This window comes from Schistocerca serialis, chromosome 2, assembly GCF_023864345.2.
Source record: "Schistocerca serialis cubense isolate TAMUIC-IGC-003099 chromosome 2, iqSchSeri2.2, whole genome shotgun sequence".
Lineage (NCBI taxonomy): Eukaryota > Metazoa > Arthropoda > Insecta > Orthoptera > Acrididae > Schistocerca > Schistocerca serialis.
Genome location: NC_064639.1, coordinates 221,669,404 through 221,682,860, shown reverse-complemented (window position 1 = coordinate 221,682,860; position 13,457 = coordinate 221,669,404). Strand labels below are relative to the sequence as shown.

At 46.3% G+C, this 13,457-nt stretch overlaps 1 non-coding gene across 1 annotated transcript; it reads left to right on the top strand.

Moving 5' to 3' along the window:
• Positions 1–844: 844 nt before the first annotated feature.
• On the top strand, positions 845–963 carry LOC126459363 (5S ribosomal RNA). Its single transcript, XR_007585885.1, has one exon. It is a non-coding gene; the product is annotated as a 5S ribosomal RNA (ribosomal RNA).
• Positions 964–13,457: the final 12,494 nt, after the last annotated feature.

Here is a 13,457-nt window from a genome sequence, read left to right as displayed (position 1 = left end):
GCTGATAGGGCCGCGAAATGTTGAAAATATTTTACCTAAAGATTAGCTGTTTTCTTGCCAGTTCCAGAAAAAAAAAAAATTTTGTTGGCTAGTGTAACAACCGTACCGACGTACGTAGCCTTGTTTTAGAGGGAAGCAGCTGTTCAGCAGGTCCCTGTGGGAAAGACGAGTCACGACGGGCGCTGCGCCAGTAGTTCTCCGTGCGGGAGGCTTTACTGCGCTCGTTAGCGAGCTGGTAATGCCTGGCCAATAGCGCGGCTGCAGCTGAATTTGCGAACGCGCAACTGTTACCTCGCGCCAATGATCACGTCGGCGGTGACAGTCGCGTGTTGCAGCTGCGAGTATTTCTGGACCGGGAGCGTGACAGCACATGTCTAACAGCAGATGCGGACTCCCTCCTCCCAGACGAAAACTAGGCCATCAAGTAAAGAGGTACAGAAATATCTGGAGAGAGTCCAGTGGTCAAAGGGTTCTTTGTCTACACCTACATGGATAGTCTGCAAAACACATTGTAAGTGCGTGGCAGAGGATTCATCGACATACCTTCACAATTCTCTAGTATTCCAATCTCGTATAGCGCGCGGAAAACACGAACACACGTCTTTCCGACTTCCTTTATTTTATTATGATGATCGTTTCGCCCTATTTAGGTCGGCGTCAACAAAACATTTTCGCGTTCGGGGGGAGAAAGTTGGTAATTGAAATATCGTGAGAAGATCCCGTCACAAAGAAAAACGCCTTTGTTTTAATTACGTCCACCTCAAATCCTGTTATCATTTCAGTGACCAGTAACACTCTTTCCCCTATTTCGCGATAACACAAAACGTGCTGCCCTTCTTTGAACGCCAACGGCCATACCATGTTGAATACACCGGTTCTCGTCGGATCACCGAAGTTAAGCAACATCGGGCCTCGATAGTACTTGGATGGGTGACCGCCTGGGAACAACGGGTGCTGTTGGCTCCCGTTCATTAGCCGGCCAGTGTGGCCGAGCGGTTCTAGGCGCTTCAGTCTGGAACCGCGCGACCACTACGGTCGCAAGTTCGAATCCTGCCTCGGGCATGGATGTGTGTGATGTCCTTAGGTTAGTTAGGTTTAAGTAGTTCCAAGTTCTACGGGACTGATGACCTCAGATGTTAAGTCCCATAGTGCTCAGAGCCATTTGAACCATTTTTCTTCTTTGAACGTTTTCGATGTGCTCCGTCAATCCTATCTGGTAACGATCCCACACCGCACAGCAGTATTCCAAAAGACGACGGACAAGCGTAGTGTAGGCAGTCTCTTCAGCAGATCTGTTACATTTTCTTTCTCCAATAAAACACAGTCTTTGGTTAGCCTTCCCCACAACATTTTCTATGTGATCTTTCCAATTTAAGTTGTTCGTAATTGTAATTCCTACGTATTTAGTTGAATTTACGACCTTTAGATTTGACTGATTTATCGTGTAACCGAAGTTTAACAGATTCCTTTTAGCACTCATGTGGATGACCTCACACTTTTTGTTATTTCGGGTCAATTACCAATTTTCGCACCATGCAGATATCTTTTCTAAATCGTTTTGGAATTTGTTTTGATCTTCAGATGCCTTTAGTCGATAAACGACAGCGCCATCTGCAAACAACCTAAGAGGGCTGCTCAGATTGTCTCCCAAGTAGGTAAGGAACAGCAAAGGGCCTATAACACTACCTTGGAGAACGCCAGAAATCGCTTCTGCTTCACTCGACGACTTTCCGTCAAATACTATGAAGTGTGACCTCTCTGACAGGAAATCAGGAATACAGTCATATAACTGAGCCAATATTCCATAAGCACGCAATTTCACTACAAGCCGCTTGTGTGGTACAGTGTCATAAGCCTTCCGGAAACCAAGAAATACGGAATCAGTTTGGAACTCCTTATCAATAGCAATCAGCACTTCGTGCGAGTCGGGAGCTAGTTGTCTTTCACGAGAATGACGTTTTCTAAATACGTGTTGACTATGTGTCAATAGACCGTTTTCTTCGTGGTAATTCATAATGTTCAGACACAATATATGTTCCAAACTCCTGCTGCATATCGACGTTAATGGTATGGGCCTGTAATTTAGTGGATTAATCCTACTACTTTTCTTGAATTGTGCTGTGACCTGAGCTAAAAATGGTTCAAATGGCTCTGAGCACTATGGGACTCAACTGCTGTGGTCATCAGTCCCCTAGAACTGCCGGCCGCGGTGGTCTCGCGGTTCTAGGCGCGCAGTCCGGAACCGTGCGACTGCTACAGTCGCAGGTTCGAATCCTGCCTCGGGCATGGATGTGTGTGATGTCCTTAGGTTAGTTAGGTTTAAGTAGTTCTAAGTTCTAGGGGACTGATAACCACAGCAGTTGAGTCCCATAGTGCTCAGAGCCATTTGAACCATTTGAACCCCTAGAACTTAGAACTACTTAAACCTAACTAACCTAAGGACATCACACACATCCATGCCCGAGACAGGATTCGAACCTGCGACCGTAGCAGTCGCACGGTTCCGGACTGCGCGCCTAGAACCGCGAGACCACCGCGGCCAGCGACCTGAGCAACTTTCCGGTCTTTGGATAGGGATCTATCGTGGAGCGAACTGTTGTACATGGAGCTGTTGCATCATCATACTCTGAAAGGAACATAATTGGTGTACAGTCTGCGTCAGAAGACGCTTTTATTAAGCGATTTAAGCTATTTCATTATTCCGAGGATGTCTACTTCTACGTTACTCAAGTCGGCAGCTATTCTTGATTCGAATTGTGGAATATTTACTTCGTCTTCTTTTGTGATGGCATTTCGGAAGGCTTGTTTAGTAACTCTGCTTTGGCAGCACCTTCTTCGGCAGTATCTCCATTGCTATCGCGCGCCCGCATCTCGTGGTCGTGCGGTAGCGTTCTCGCTTCCCACGCCCGGGTTCCCGGGTTCGATTCCCGGCGGGGTCAGGGATTTTCTCTACCTCGTGATGGCTGGGTGTTGTGTGCTGTCCTTAGGTTAGTTAGGTTTAAGTAGTTCTAAGTTCTAGGGGACTTATGACCACAGCAGTTGAGTCCCATAGTGCTCAGAGCCATTTTGCTATCGCGCAGAGAAGGCATTGAATGTGTCTTGCCGCTAGCATACTTCACATACGACCAGAATCTCTTTGGATTTTCTGCCAGGTTTCGAGACAAAGTTTCATTTTGGAATCTGTTATAAGTATCTCGCATTGAAGTTCGCGCTAAATTTCGAGCTTCTGGAAAAGATCGTCAATCTTGGAGATTTTGATTCCGTTTATATTTGGCATGTTTTTTTCGTTGCTTCTGCAACAAAGTTCTGACCCGTTTTGTGCACGTTATTTAAAATGTATTTGAGTTCTGCCTTAAGGTCACGGAAACGCTCCTATCGTGTTATGGGTCTGTCTACGAATGACGGGTAGCTCTTGACTTTGCATTTTGTTGATGATCAACCTATTTTAGCGGGGGAAAAAATGAAATGCTCATATGGCATTGCTGGCCGGGAGAGTCCATCCGGGGAAGTTCGGCCATCCAGTGCTAGTCTTGTTGCAGTCGGCGCCACAATGGGCAACTCGCATGCTGGTAATGAGGATGAAATGGTGGTAAGGACAACAAAACACCTAGTACACGAGCGGAGAAAATCCCCAACCCAGCCAGGTATCGAACCTGGGCCCGTTGCATAGTAGGCAAGCACGTTATCAGTCACCTAAGCAGGCAGACATTTTAGCGGAGATGAGGATGAGGTGAACTACATGGTCAAAAAGCTGCAAAGAGTATACCAGAAATGGGGGTTTAACGATCAGCTAAGAGAAAACTGTTTGACAACTGGAGGAGTGAATCAAGACCTGACGTTAGATTTTGTGGTAATAATGTCTCTGGACTCATAAATATTTGGGAGTCATTAGTAACAAAAATGGACACAGTAAAAGAGGAACTAAGAACCGCACTGTCCATGGTCGACAAGCAACCAAACAATTGAATGAAGTTTTATGGAGCCCACGTATTACGCCCATGCTCATAAATTAAGGATGATGCTGATACCTGGTGAAACAACGCTCTGGTGGCCGGTTTGCGGGTTTAAACCACCTCGAAGTATGACCATGCCGTGCATTTGACCTGCGGTCGTCACACGGTGGCGATGGCAGCACTCCACATACGCAGAGGTGAGTTGGTACATATCAGAGTACGGTGCAGCGAGTAAGTTTGCAGACGTTTTCAGACATGCTAATGGTGACTGTTTGTTGAAAATGGCTCAAAGAACACATATTGATGACGTTATGAGGGGTAGAATACTAGGGCGACTGGAGGCTGGTCAAACACAGCAGGTCGTAGCACGGGTCCTCCGTGTGCTACAAAGTGTGATCTCAAGATAATGACAAGGATTTCAGCAGACAGAAAAAGTGTCCAGGCGTTACACTACGGGACGTCCACAGTGTACAACACCACAAGGAGACCGATATCTCACCATGAGTGCCCACAGACGGCCACGGAGTACTGCAGGTAGCCTTACTCGGGACCTTACAGCAGCCACTGGAACAGTTGTCTCCAGACTCACAGTCTACAGACAACTGAACAGACGTGGTTTATTCGCCTGGAGACCTGAAACGTGCATTCCACTGACCCCTGGTCACAGGAGAGCCCGTAAAGCCTGGTGTCAAGAACACAGTACATGGTCATTGGAACAGTGGTCCCAGGTTATTTTCACGGACGAGTCCAGGTGTATATTGAACAGTTATTCTCGCCGGGTTTTCATCTCACGTGAACCAGGAACCAGATACCAACCCCTCAATGTCCTTGAAAGCGACCTGTATGGAGGTCGTGGTTTGATGGTGTGGGGTGGGATTATGATTGGTGCACGTACATCCCTGCACGTCTTTGACAGAGAAACTGTAACAGGTCAGGTGTATCGGGACGTCATTTTGCACCAGTATGTCCGCCTTTTCAGGGGTGCAGTGGGTCCCACCTTCCTCATGATGGAGGAGTACCTTGAAACAGAAGATATCAGGCGAATGGAGTGGCCTGCTTGTTCGCCAGACCAAAACCCCATCGAGCACGTCTGGGATGCTCTCGGTCGACGTATCGCTGCACGTCTTCAAACCCCTACAACACTTCAGGAGCTCCGACAGGCACTGGTGCAATAGTGGGAGGCTATACCCCAGCAGATCCAGAATATGCCAACCCGCTGTGCGGCCTATGTACGTGTACACTGTGATCATATTCCATATTGATGTAGGGGTACACGCACAGGATACAGTGGAGTTTTGTAGCACATGTGTTTCGGGGCGGTTTTCTCAACGTATCACCAATACCGTGGAGTTACAGATCTGTGTCATGTGTGTTCCCTATGTGCCAATGCCATTAGCTCCAGTTTTGTGTAACGCCACGTTGTGTGGCATCACATTCTGAAATTATCCTTAATTTATAAGCATGATTGTAGATCAGAAACGAAGATTAGTACAAGGAGCCTTCAAAATGTCTCACACACGTGTATCCAGAGGACATGGTGACCTCTCCATTGGCAAAAGATTCCGGAATAGTCCCCCATTCGGATCTCCGGGAGGGGACTGCAAAGGGGGAGGTGACCATGAGGAAAAGATGGAAAAATCAACGAAAGGATAACGTTCTACGAGTCGGGGCGTGGAATGTCAGAAACTTGAATGTGATAGGGAAGCTAGAAAAGCTGAAAGGAAAACGCAAAAACTCAATCTAGGGGTCAGTGAAGTGAAATGGAAAGAAGACAAGGATTTCTGGACAGATGAGTATAGGGTAATATCAACAGCAGCAGAAAATAGTATAACGGGAGTAGGATTCGTTATGAATAGGAAGGTAGGGCACGGAGTGTGTTACTGCGAACAGTAGTGTGATAGGGTTGTTCTTATCAGAATGGACAGGAAACCAGCACCGACAACAATAGTTCAGGTATACATGCCGACGTCGCAAGCTGAAGATGAAGAGATAGAGAAAGTGTATGAAGATATTGAAAGGGTAATACAGTATGTAAAGGGATATGAAAATCTAATAGTCATGGGGGGCTGGAATGTAATTGTAGGGGAAAGAGTAGAAAATAAGTCTACAGGAGAATATGGGCTTGGGACAAGGGATGAGAGAGGAGAAAGACTAATTGACTTCTGTAACAAATTTCAGCTGGTAATAGCGAATACTCTGTTCAAGAATCACAAGAGGAGGAGGTATACTTGGAAAAGGTCGGGTGATACGGGAAGATTTCAATTAGATTACATTATGGTCAGACAGAGATTCCTAAATCATATACCGGATTGTAAGGCGCACCCAGGAACAGATGTAGACTCAGATCGCAATGTAGCAGTGATGAAGAGTAGGCTGAAGTTTAAGAGATTAGTCAGGAAGATTCCATACGCAAAGAAGTGGGATACGGAAGTACTAAGGAATGACGAGATACACTTGAAGTTCTGTAAGGCAGTAGATACAGCAATAAAGAATAGTACAGTAGGCAGTGCAGTTGAAAAAGAATGGACATCTCTAAAAAGGGCAATCACAGAAGCTGGAAAGAAAAACATAGGTACAAAGAAGGTAACCGCCTAGAAACCACAGGTAACAGAAGAAATAGTTCAGCTGATCGACGAAAGAAGGAAGTACAAAAATGTTCAGGGATATTCAGGAATACAAAAATACAATTCACTGGGGAATGAAATAAATAGGAAGTGCAGGGAAGCTAAGACGAAATGGCTGCATGAAAAATGTGAAGAAATCGAAAAAGAAATGATAGTCGGAAGGACTGACTCAGCATACAGGAAAGTCAAATTACCCTTCGGTGAAATTAAAAGCAAGAGTGATAACACTAAGAGTGCAACCGGAAATCCATTGTTGAATGCAGAGGAGAGAGCGGACAGGTGGAAAGAGTACGTTGAAGGCCTCTATGAGGGGGCAGATTTGTCTGATGTGATAGAAGAAGAAACAGGAGTGGATTTAGTAGAGATAGGGGATCCACTATTAGAATCAGAATTTAAGAGAGCTTTCGAGGACGTAAGATTAAATAAAGCAGAATGGATCGATAACATTCCATCAGAATTTCTAAAATCGTTAGGAGGAAATGGCAACAAAACGACTATTCACGTTGGTGTTTGGAACGTATGAGTCTGGCGATATACCGCCTGACTTTCGGCATAATATCATCCACACAGTTCCGAAGACTGGAAGAGCTGAAAAGTGCGAGAATTATCCCACAATCAGCTTAACAGCTCATAAATCCAAGCTGCTTACAAGAATAGTATTCAGAAGAATGGAAAAGAAAATTGACGATGTGTTGTTTGGCTTTAGGAAAGGTAAAGGCATCGGAGTGGCAATTCTGACGTTGCGGTTGGTAATGGAAGCAAGATTAAAGAAAAATCAGACACATTCATAGGATTTGTAGACCTAGAAAAAGCGTTCGACAATGTGTAATGGTGCAAGATCTTCGAACTTCTGAGAAAAATAGGTATAAGCTATAGGGAGAGACGGGAACTTATTCCAAGAGGGAATAATAAGAGTGGACGACCAAGAACGAAATACGCGGATTTAAAAGAGTGTAAGACAGGGATGCAGCGTTTCGCCCCTACTGTTCAGTCTGTACGTCGAAGAAGTAATGATGGAAATAAAAGAAAGGTTCAGGAGTGGAATTAAAATTCAAGGTGAAAGGGTGTCAATCATAAGATTCGCTGATGAAATTGTTGACGTCACTGAAAGTGAAGAAGATTTACATGGTCTGCTGAATGAAATAGACAGTCTAATGAGTACAGAATATGGACTGAGAGTAAATCGAAGAAAGACGAAAGTAATGAGATGCAGCAAAAATGAGAATAGCGAGAAACTTAACATCAGGATTGATGGTCACGAAGTAGATGAAGTTGAGGAAATCTGCTACCTAGGCAGCAAAATAACCAATGACGGACGGAGCAAGGAGGACATCAAAAGCAGACTAGCACTGGCAAAGAGGGCATTCCTGGCCAAGAGAAGTCTACTAGTATCAAACATAGTCCTTAACTTGAGGAAGAAATTTCAGAGAATATAGGTTTGAAACTTCCTGGCAGATTAAAACTGTGTGCGCGACCGAGACTCGAACTCGGGACCTTTGCCTTTCGCGGGCAAGTGCTCTACCATCTGAGCTACCGAAGCACGACTCACGCCCGGTCTGACAGCTTTACTTCTGCCAGTATCGCGTCTCCTACCTTCCAAACTTTACAGAAGCTCTCCTGCGAAGGTAGGAGACGAGATACTGGCAGAAGTAAAGCTGTGAGATCGGGCGTGAGTCGTGCTTCGGTAGCTCAGATGGTAGAGCACTTGCCCGCGAAAGGCAAAGGTCCCGAGTTCGAGTCTCGGTCGGGCACACAGTTTTAATCTGCCAGGAAGTTTCATATCAGCGCACACTCCGCTGCAGAGTGAAAATCTTATTCTGGAAATATACGTTTGAACCACAGCATTGTATGGTAGAGAAACATGGACTGTGGGAAAACCGGAACAGAAGAGAATGGAAGCATTTAAGATGTGGTGTTACAGACGAATGTTGAAAATTAGGTGGGGCTGACAAGGTAAGGAATGAGGAGGTTCTGTGCAGAATCGGAGAGGAAAGGAATAAGTGGAGAACACTTGCGCGGTAAAGGGACAGGATGGCAGAACATCTATTAAAACATCAGGAATGATTTCTATGGTACTAGGGGGAGCTGTAGAGGGCAAAAATTGTAGAGGAAGAGAGAGATCGCAATGCTTCCAACAGATGACTGAGGACGCAGGTTGCGAATGCTACTCTGAGATGAAGAGGTTAGCACAAGAGAGGAACTCGTGGTGGGCTGCATCAAACCAGTCAGAAGACTGATGACTCAGAAAAGAAAAGAGCTGATGGTAGGATTCGAGTGTGGTGCAGACTCCACGTAGCCATTTACTCAAGTGGTCAACAAGGTTCTGAGCAAGTGGTGGTGTGGGCTGTGTTTACGTGATATGGACTGGGTCCTCTGTTCCAAATGAACGGTTCATTCACTGGTAATGGTTCTGTTCAGCTATTTGGAGATCGTTTGCAGCCATTCATGGACTTCGTGTTCCCAAACAATGTTGGAATTTTTGTGGATGTCAATGCGCCATGTCATCCGGCCTCAATTTGTTCGCGATTTGAAGAGTATTCTGAACATTTCGAGCGAATAATTATGCTATCCAGATTGCCCAACATGAATCCCATCGAAAATTTATGAGGCATAATCGAGACGTTAGTTCGTGCACAAAATCCTTCACCGGCAACACTTCCGCAATTATGGAGCTGAAGGGGGAGCGTGGCTCAATACTTTTGCAGGGGAATTCCAAAGAAGTGCTGACTCCATGCCACGTCGAGTTGCTGCACTACGGCTGACAAAAGAAGATCTGACACGATATTATGAGGCATCCCATGACATTTGTCACCTTGGTGTAGGAATAGCTATGAACTATTAGCTGTATTTGTTTCTCACTTCAAAAGAAACATGTGAAAGAACTGCAACTGTGAGAAGAAGAGACGTTCCTCGAAGAAAAAAAGTGTTGGGCGGGGAAAGCCCTCAAGTGGTGGACTTAAAAAGCGCTGCGACGGCGTGGGGGATGTCCCGTTCGCAGTTGTGCTATTGACCTTCCGGCTTTTCGGGCCTTATTCACGGTTTCCTGAACGTGACGTCAGCAGCCCGCGCAAACGACCGAGTTGGACCGGTGAGTGCCCGGTGGCCAAAGAGCGGGCTCGCCGGTGTTGCACATTCTGTGAAACCGAAAGGCCAACCGAGGCTTCCGTCTCGCGAGAGCAGTGCTGACGTAGCGAGGTCCACCGGTCGCTCGCTGCTCATTCCACCCACGCGCTTACGTCTTTTTTAAGTGCTTAGCCGCGTCACGGGCGATTTACGGCGTTCCATTGATCTCTAGGAAGGAATAGGCTGACCTTAACGGCGGTGAAGTCTACAGCCAGCGTTGCCTTGGCGGTGCCGCTAGCACACCGACAAAATATAACGACATTTATTTATTTATTTGTCAACGGCCGTGCCACGTTAGATACGCCGGTAACCGTCAGATCACCGAAATTAAGCATCGTCGGGCCCGGTGGACACTTGGATGGATGACCATACGGTCCGCCCTGCAATGGTGACCTACAGGGGCGCACTCAGCCTCAAGATGCCAATTGAGGAGTTACTTGACCAAGTGGTAGCGGCTCCAGGTCACGAAAACTGACAAAGGCCGAGAGAGCGGTGTACAGACCCCACGCCCCTCCATATCCGTATCCAATGGCGCCAGTCGGCTGGGGATGACAAGGAGGTCGGTCGGAACTGTTGGATCTTCCGAGATCTGGCATTTATTTCATCATTTTATTGCTCCATTTAGACCTACTCTCTATATAACAAGTCATGTATTTAACAGTTTGTAATGTTGTTACATGGTTTGATTGATTACAAAGCTGCATATCACCATAGTAATAACAACACTAATAATAATTGTTATTTGTAAAAAATTTGCAGAAGGGTGGAAGAACTGGTAGCAGCCGACCTCGGGGAAGATCAGTATGGATTCCAGATAAATGTAGGAACACGTGAGGTAATACGAACCCTTATCTTGGGAGATAGGTTAAGGATGGGCAAACCTGCGTTTATAGCATTTGTAGACTTAGAGACAGCTTTCGACAATGTCGAGTGGAATACTATCCTTGAAACTCTGAAGGTAGCAGGGGTAAAATACAGGGAGCGAAAGGTTATTTACAACTTGTACGAAACCATACGGCTGTTTTAAAAGTCGAGGAGTATGGAAGGGAAGCAATAGTTGAGATGGGAGTGAGACAGGGTCGTACCCTGTCCCCGATGCTCTTCGGTCTACACACTGAACAAGCAATAAAGGAAACCGAAGAAAAATTTGGAGTAGGAATTAATTTCAGAGGAAACAAATGAAAACTTTGAGGTTTACCAGTGACATTTCAGTTTTGTCAGAGACAACAAAGAATTTGGAAGAGCAGTTGAACGTAATGGACAGTGTCTTGAGAAGAAGATATTGGATTGGATTGGATTGTTTGGGGGAAGAGACCAAACAGCGAGGTCATCGGTCTCATCGTATTAGGGGAGGATGGGGAAGGAAGTCGGCCGTGCCCTTTCAAAGGAACCAGCCCAGCATTTGCCTGGAGCGATTTAGGGAAATCACGGGAAACCTAAATCAGGATGGCCGTACGCGGGATTGAACCGTCGTCCTCCCGAATGCGAGTCCAGTGTGCTGCCACTAAGCCACCTCGATCGGTAGAAACAGAATGAATACCATCCTCTTATAAAAATATGAATGCATTTATACACTCTCCAGTCACATTAATGTGACCACTAGTCAAAAACCTGAACAACTTTTTGCAGGGTAGGCCGCTGCGAGACGTGCAGGAAAAAAGAGTCAGTGAAGTTCTGGAAGGTACCAAGAGTGATGTGGAACCATGCCTACTCAAGTGCACTAGCAAGCTGCACTACGTTTTTCGGTTGAGGATCCATGGCGTGAACAGCCAGCCCAAGATGGTCCCTCATATTCTCGATTGGGTTTAAATACGAGGAGTTTGGTGGCCAGGGGAGTACGGTAAACTCATTCTGGTGCGCTTCTAACCACGCGCGTACACTGCAAGCTATCTGACAAGATGGATTGTCCTGCTGGTAGATGCCATCGCGCCGAAGGAAAATAAACTGCATGTAAGAGTGGACATACTCCCCAAGGATAGATGCATACCTGCGTTGACCCATTACGCCTTCCAGAAGGACTAGATCACCCAGACCGTCTTGCAGGGAGTTTGCTTTCAGACGTTTCACGCCTTGCACATCAACGACCGTCTGGCCGATGGAACATAAAACGTGATTCATCTGAAAAGATCACCTGCCTCCAGTTGCGGTTCTGGCATGCAAATTCCAGCCTTCGTCGTCGATGAACAGTAGTCAACATTGGTGCAGGAACCAGGCGCCTGCTGCGGAGGCCCATACGCAGCGATATTCGCTGAACAGTCGTTGAGGAGACACTGTCGGTAGCTCCTTGATTCATCGCGGTGGTCAGTTGCTGAACAGTGGCATACCTATGCGCACGTACACATCTCCGCCGCCGGTGTTCACCCTTGTCATCTATGATCCATAATGCACCACATTTGCCTCGGCGCCGGTTTTCGATGGCGCCATTTTGCCATGCATGGTGGACTTTAACCAGGTGGCATACGAACAGATTCACCCTTAGCCTGGAAGCTAATTATCATGCCCTTTTGGACTTCAGATAAGTCGTTCCGTTTCCACATCACGACAACGACTGCACTGTTTTCCGCGTCCCCCGGACACTTTTTATGTACCCTCCACTGCTAGTGGACAATTTGAGAATTTTTTTCCTTTACTTGTATTGTCCAAAAGAACAAACACCACATATGTAATGACGGCGGGATTTGCCAGTGCAGGTGCACAGCACGCTCGAACTCTTACGGGAGGTACTCAAGGTACCCTCCGCCACACACCGTCAGGTGGCTTGCGGAGTATGGATGTAGATAGACGTAGATGTAGAGGACGGCGGTTCAATCCCGCGTCCGGCCATCCTGATTTTAGGATTTCCGTGATTTTCCTAAATCGCTCCAGGCAAATGCCGGGATGGTTCCTTTGAACGGGCACGGCTGACTTCCTTCCCCATACTTTTCTAATCCGATGAGACCGATGACCTCCCTGTTTGGTCTCTTCCCCCAAAGAACCCAACCAACCCTCTTACGGGAATCGGTGACTCCGGACGTAATGATGAGAATGGGCAGGGGCACTACGTCAGTAGTGTGCAGGTACGTTGATAATTTGGATCTGACGGAAGGCGTGCTGAGGTAGTCTGTGCAGCTGCGATGACAATAGTGTCTGGATGGCTCAGTGGTCTGCCGACTCAGCGCGTTCGGTCAGAGGGCTGCTCACCCTCTGTAATAAAAATGAGTAAAGGAATCAACGATCAACTTGAACGAATGTCTTGTGACGTCTGCCCAGGCCAAACGCAACGAAAAAAAAAAGTGGTCACAGCATCTGTCTAATAAGCAGGAGACCCGGATTCGAATCCCAGTCCAGCACAGATTTTCAACTTTCCCCATTGTCATAAATCAATACCCCACAGCAGTGTCTCGATTGATACTGGCTGCAGGATCAAAATGGTGTCTGTTCTTTCGGACATGTCCGAAAGAACAGACACCATACACACACACACACACACACACACACATATATATATATATATATATATATATATAATTCTCTTCCATGATACTCGATCATTTGTGTTCCCTCCGTTATAAACGATGGTAGGCATATCGAACATGTCATAACCTAAAACCGAATGTCTGTAGCGACGTTTACATGTTGAATAAAGTGTGTGCACGCCGTAGTTTGTCACTAATTTACGTTTTTTTCTCATATAGTTCAATAATTGTGACCTGTACGTATGAACATAGTTCACCTATAGGCTCTGATGAGCGACTTTGCGAGTATAAAAAAAATGTCA